Here is a 7,328-nt window from a genome sequence, read left to right on the forward strand (position 1 = left end):
CAAATGACATTGAAAATACATCCTACCAAAATTGTTGGGATGCAGTGAAAGCAGTTTTAGGAGGGAAATTTATATCATTACAGGCCTATCTCAAGAAACAAGAAAACTCCCAAATAAATAACCTCATGTTACACCTTAAAGAACTAGAAAAAAAGAACGAGTGAAACCCCAGGTCAGCAGAAGAAAGGAAATAACAAAAATCGGAGCAGAACTAAATGAAATAGAGAACAAAAAGACAATAGAAAAAATTAACATGAAAAAGAGCTGGTTCTTTGAAAAGATTAACAAAATTGACAAACCCTTGGCTAGACTCACTAAGATAAAAAGAGAAGACACTAATTAACAAAATCAGAAATGAAAAAGGGGAAGTTATCACGGACACCACAGAAATACAAAGGATCATCCAAGAATACTATGAAGGACTATATGCCACCAAATTCAATAACCTAGAAGAAATGGACAAGTTCTTAGAAACATATAGCCTTCCAAGGCTGAACCATGAAGAACTGGAAAATCTAAACAGACCAATCACCAGTAACGAAATTGAATCAGTCATCCAAAACCTTCCCAAAAGCAAAAGTCCGGGACCAGATGGCTTCACTAGTGAATTCTACCAAACCTTCAAAGAGGATCTAATACCAATCCTGCTCAAACTCTTCCAAAAAATTGAAGAAGAGACAGTACTCACTAACTCTTTTTATGAGGCCAATATTACCCGGATACCAAACCTGGTAAGGACAACACTAAAAGAGAAAACTAATGACCTATATCTCTGATGAATACAGATGCAAAAATCCTAAACAAAATTCTAGCAAATCGAATACAACAATGCATTAAAAAGATTATTCATCACGACCAAGTGGGGCTCTTACCCGGGGCACAAGGGTGGTTCAACATCTGCAAATCCATCAATGTGATACATCACATAACTAAAATAAAGGACTAAAATCATATGATTATATCAATTGATGCAGAAAAAGCATTTGACTAGATACAACATCCATTTATGATGAAAACACTTAATAAAATAGGTATGGAAGGAAAATACTTTAACATAATAAAGGCCATATATGACAAACCCTCAGCTAATCTCATCATTAATGATGAAAAACTGAAGCCCTGTGCTCTACTTTCAGGAACACAACAGGGCTGTCCCCTATCACGTCGGCTTTTCAACATAGTGTTGGAAGTCCTTGCCAAAGCAATCAGGAAAGAGAAAGAAATGAAAGGCATCCAAATTTGGAAGGAAGAAGTTAAATTGTCACTCTTTGCAGATGACATGATGCTATATATATAGAAACCCCTAAAAACTCCACCAGGAAGCTATTAGAAACAATCAACCAATACAGTGAAGTTGCTGGCTACAAAATAAACATACAAAAGTCCATTGCATTCCTATATACTAACAATGAAATCTGAGAAAAAGAAATACAAAAAACAATTCCTTTTGCAATTGCAGCAAAAAGAATAAAATACCTAGGAATAAACTTAACCAAGGATGTGAAAGACCTATATGCTGAAAACTATAAGACATTTTTAAAAGAAATTGAAGAAGACACAAAGAAATGGAAAGACATTCCGTGCTCATGGATTGGAAGAATCAACATAGTTAAAATGGCCATATTACCCAAAGCAATATACAGATTTAATGCAATCCCCATCAAAATCCCAATGGCATTTTTAAAAGAAATAGAACAAAAAATCATCAGATTTGTTTGGAACCACAAAAGACCCCGAATAGCCAAAGCAATCTTAAGAAAAAAGAACAATGCTGGAGGTATCACACTCCCTGACTTTAGCTTGTACTACAGGGCAACAATAATCAAAACAGCATGGTATTGGCAGAAAACACAAACATAGACCAATGGAATAGAATTGAGAACCCAGAAATAAAACCACATAAATATGGACAGATAATTTTTGACAAAGAAGCAAAAAACATACAATGGAGAAAAGACAGCCTCTTCAATAAATGGTGCTGGCAGAATTGGAAAGCCACATGCAAAAGAATGAAACTGGACTGCTATCTGTCACCATGTACCAAAATTAATTCAAAATGGATCAAAGACTTAAGCATAAGACCTGAAACAATAAACTGCATAGAAGAAAACATAGGTACTAAACTTATGGACCTTGGGTTCAAAGAGCATTTTATGAATTTGACTCCAAAGGCAATGGAAGTAAAAGCTAAAATAAATGAATGGGACTATACGAAACTTAAAAGCTTCTGCACAGCAAAAGAAACCATCGACAAAATAAAGAGGCAACCAACTGAATGGAAGAAGATTTTTGCAAACAGTGCCTCTTATAAGGGGCTAATATCCAAAATACACATGGAACTCATGTAACTCAACAACAAAAAAGGAACAACCCAATTGAAAAATGGGCAGAGAACTTGAAGAGACATTTCTCCGAAGAGGACATACAAATGGCAAATAGACATATGAAAAAATGCTCGACATCACTAATCATCAGAGAAATGCAAATGAAAACTACAATGAGAAATCACCTCACCCTAGTTAGAATGGCTGTCTTTAAGAAGACAGATAGTAACAAGTGTTTGAGAGGCTGTGGAGAAAAAGGAACTCTCATACACTGTTGGTGGGAATGCAGACTGGTGCAGCCACTATGGAAGGCAGTGTGGAGGTTCCTCAAAAATTTAAGAATAGAATTACCATATGACCCAGCAATCCCTCTCCTGGGTATCTACCCCAAAAATCTGAAAACATTTATCCATTAAGACACGTGTGCTCCAATGTTCTTTGCAGCTTTATTTATGGTGACCAAGACATGGAAATAACCAAAATGTCCTTTGATAGATGGTTGGATAAAGAAGTTGTGGTATATATACAGAATGGAATACTATTCAGTGGCAAGAAAAGATAAAATAGGACAATTTGTGACAACATGCATGGATCTTGCGATTATAATGCCAAGCGAAATAAGTCAGACAGAAAAAGCAGAGAATTGTATTATTTCACTGATATGTGGTATATAAACCCAAAACAACAAAAGAAGACAAACAAATGCAAAACAAAAACTCATAGACAGAGACAATAGTTTAGTGTTTACCAGAGGGTAAGGAGGTAGGGGGACTGTAGATGAGGGTAAAGGGGATCAAATATTCGGTGATAGAAGGAGAACTGACTCTGGGTGGTAAACACACAATGGGATTTATAGACGATGTAATACAGAATTGCACAATGAAATCTATGTAACTTTACTAACAATTATCACCCCAATAAAGATTAATTTAAAAAAAAGAAAGAAAATGTTCCTTTTGCAATTACAATAAAAAGAATAAAATTTCTAGTAATAAATTTAACCAAGGATGTGAAAGGCCTATATGCTGAAAACTATAAGACATTTTTAAAAGACATTGAAGAAGACACAAAGAAATGGAAAGACATTCCAAGTTCATGGAGTGGAAGAATCAACATCGTTAAAATGGCCATATTACCCAAAACAAAACACAGACTTAATGCAATCCCCATTAAATACCAATTACATTTTTTTAAAGAAATGCAACAAAGAAAAATCATCAGATTTGTTTGGAACCACAAAAAACTCCAAGTAGCCAAAGCATCCTAAGAATAAAAGAATAATGTTGAAGGTATCACACTCCCTGACTTCTGCTTGTGCTACAGAGCAACGGTAATCAAAATGTCATGGAATTGGCAGATGAACAGACACGCAGACCAATGGAATAGAATTGAAACCCTGAAATAAACCGACGAAACATGGAGAGAAAATTTTTAACAAAGGAGCCAAAAACTTACAATGGAAAAAAGGCCGCCTCTTCAATAAATGGTTCTGGGAGAATTGAAAAGCCATTTGCAAAATAATGAAACTAGACTGTTATCTTTCACCTTGTACCAAAATTAAGTCAAAATGGATTGAAAACCTAAAGACCTGAAACAATAAACTGCATAGAAGTAAACGTAGGTACTAAACTCATGGACCTTGGGTTCAAAGAGTATTTTACGAATTTGACTTCAAAGGCAAGGGAACGAAAAGCTAAAATAAGCGAATGGGACTATATCAAACTAAAAAGCGTCTGCACAGCAAAAGAACCCATCAAGAAAATAAAGAGGCAACCAACCAAATGGGAGAAGATTTCTGCAAACAGTGCCTCCGTTAAGGGGCTAAAGTAAAAAATATGTAAGGAACTCATACAACTTAACAACAACAAAAAAACAAACAACCCAATTAAAAAATGGGCAGAAGACTTGAATAGACATTTCCCCAAAGAGGATATCCAGATGGCCAATAGACATATGAAAAGATGCTTATCATCACTAATCATCAGATAAATGCAAATAGAAACCACAATGAGATATCACCTCACCCCAGTCAGAATGGCCATCATCAACAAGATAAATAGTAACAAGTGTTGGAGAGGCTGTGGAGAAAAAGGAACCCTCATACACTGTTGGTGGGAATGCAGAATGGTGCAGCCCCTATGGAAGGCAGTGTATAGGTTCCCCAAAAAATTACAAATAGAATTACCAAATGACCTAGCAATTCCTATCCTAGATATTTACCCAAAAAATCTGAAAACATTTATCCATAAACATATATGTTCTCCGATGTTCATTGCAGCTTTATTTATGGTGGCCAAGACATGGAAACAACCAAAGTGTCCTTAAATACATGGTTGGATAAAGAATTTGTGGAATGTATACACAATGGCATATTATTGTGCCATAAGAAAAGATGAAATAGTACCATTTCTGACAACATGGATGGATGTTGAGATTGTTATACGAAGCGAAATAAGTCAGACAGAAAAAGTCGAGAACCATGTTATTTTACTGATATATGCTATATAAAACTGAAAACAACAAAGGAACAAGACAAAAAAGTATAACAACAAAAACTCATAGACAGAGACAATTATTTAGTGGTTACCAGAGGCTAAGGGGGAAAAGGAGTGATAGATGAGGGTAAAAGGGATCAAATATATGGTGATGGAAGGAGAACTAACTCTGGATGGTGAGCACACAATGTGATATATAGATGATGTGTTACAGAATTGTACACTTGACACCTATGTAACTTTACTAACCATTGTCACCCCAATGAAGTTTAATTTTTAAAAAAATTGTGCTAATTTCAACTGTTAGTGTAAAAAACAAACAAACAAACAATGGGAAAACCAATGGTTGAAGACCACTCAACATAGCTTGTTATTTAGAGAAAAAGAAACCCAAACAGACACAGACACACACACACACACATACACACACACACACACACAAACACACACAGAGGCACACACTCACACACCCACACATAAATAGAAAAATAAAACCTCAAAAACCAATATTTTTCAATGGTATGCTCAATCTACAGCAAACACAAATTTAGAATTATTTTACAATGCTTCCTTTCTTAATACAAAAGATGCCCATCTTGGGTGTTTGTATATACCGTGTTTCCCCGAAAATAAGACCTGGTCTGAGGTTAATTTTTGCACCAAAGACACATTAGGGCTTATGTTTAGGGGATGTCATCTTGAAAAATCATGCTAGGGCTTATTTTCTGGTTAGGTCTTATTTTCGGGGAAACACGGTGTCTATATATATATATATATATATATATATATATATATATATATATATATATATTTCCCACCCCCAGTGGTTTACTGTTGACTTTTTAAAAAATATATTGATGTTACTACATGCAACTGTTTTGCGTACTTAACAGCATTCCCTTTTATTTATCTTCATGTTTTAGCTTCCACCTACCAAAAAATTCAGGTCGGCAGGCAGATGTGTGTCTATTCCTTATGAAATAGAATGTAATGGTTTTAAACACTGGCCAGAAAATGTTTGATTGCCATTTTATTTTAACACATGGAAACAGTTACATTGATGCCTAAATTGCTATTTTCTGTAAAAAGCTGTGCAATGGTGGTGTCAAACTAGTACTAGACATCCACTATTCATAATGGCTATTGCAATTCCCTCATGAATAGATGGAGGAGTAGCTTTCCAAGTCAATCGCCGCCTATGACCATTTAGCTCAAGACGATAAAATTTTCAGCTTGATTGCATGTTCCTATCAGCTGTACAGTTGAAAAGCACTGCTGATGACCATCATATTTTTCCAGTTTCTCCAAGACTAATGTAAAGTGAAATCCAAAACAGGACTGCATCATCACCCATTCAACACCACCGGAAAGATTGTCTGTAGCATGGAAAACTATGTCCTCTCCCCGGAGTATTATAAAGAACGTATGCTGATGTATCCAGAGGGCCTTGCCACTTACAGGAAACACAGGCACATGGACAGGAGTAAGGCCTAATCTCACAGCTTTTCCTGTGTGTGGCAGACTTGTTTCACATCCATACAAAGCATATTTATCTCAACAGGCCCCGTCAAGTTGGACAACATGTGAGTTTTGGGTAACAGTTGCTACAAAGAAGATGGCATTGATGAATGGGTGGTAACATATAGTCAAAGCAGACTGGACACTCAAAAAGACTCACCAAGTCATTGTTGGTCACGGTTGTGCCAGTTCGGGCAGGCACCCTTCCAGAAGGTGCAAACTTTGAGGTCCCAGTATGCAATGCTGCTGCAGTCTGATTGCTCATTTCTTATAAACTGGTGGGTTCTTTGAAGCTGCAGTGTTGCCCAGGACACAGTGTTCCCTGAGGATGCCACACGTCGGTTTGGAAATGCCGGAGCCTTCAAGTCAGCCACTCAGAATCAGTTTCTGCCTCTGGAATTCTCTGGATTTACTTTTTGTTTTATTATTGTTGTTTTTTAATTAAAGTTTATTGGGGTAACAATTGTTAGTAAATTTACATAGGTTTCAGATGTACAATTCTTAATACATCATCTATATATCACATTGTGTGTTCACCACCCAGAGTCAGTGCTCCTTCCATCACCATATATTTGATCCCCCTTACCCTCTGGTAACCACTAAACTATTGTCGGTGTCTATGAGTTTGTGTTTCTTCATTTCTTCATTTGTTTGTCTTCTTCCTTTGTTGTTTTCAGTTGTATATACCACATATCAGTGAAATCATATGGTTCTTTACTTTCTGTCTGAATTATTTCGCTTAACATAACAATCTCAACATCCATCCATGTTGTCGCAAATGGCACTATTTCATCATTTTTTATGGCACAATAGTATTCCATTGTGTACATATACCAAAACTTCTTTATCCAATATTCTATCAAAGGACTCTTTGGTTGTTTCCATGTCTTGGCCACCATAAATAAAGCTGCAATGAACATCAGAGCACATGTGTTCAGATTTTTTGGATACATACCCAAGAGAGGGATTGCTGGGTCATATGGTAATTGTA

General features: G+C 36.1%; 1 pseudogene; it reads right to left on the bottom strand.

The window, feature by feature from the left end:
- Nucleotides 1-5,854: 5,854 nt before the first annotated feature.
- Nucleotides 5,855-6,602, bottom strand: LOC109439398 (E3 ubiquitin-protein ligase SIAH1A; annotated as a pseudogene).
- Between the last annotated feature and the right edge of the window lie 726 nt (nt 6,603-7,328).

This window comes from Rhinolophus sinicus, chromosome X, assembly GCF_036562045.2.
Source record: "Rhinolophus sinicus isolate RSC01 chromosome X, ASM3656204v1, whole genome shotgun sequence".
Lineage (NCBI taxonomy): Eukaryota > Metazoa > Chordata > Mammalia > Chiroptera > Rhinolophidae > Rhinolophus > Rhinolophus sinicus.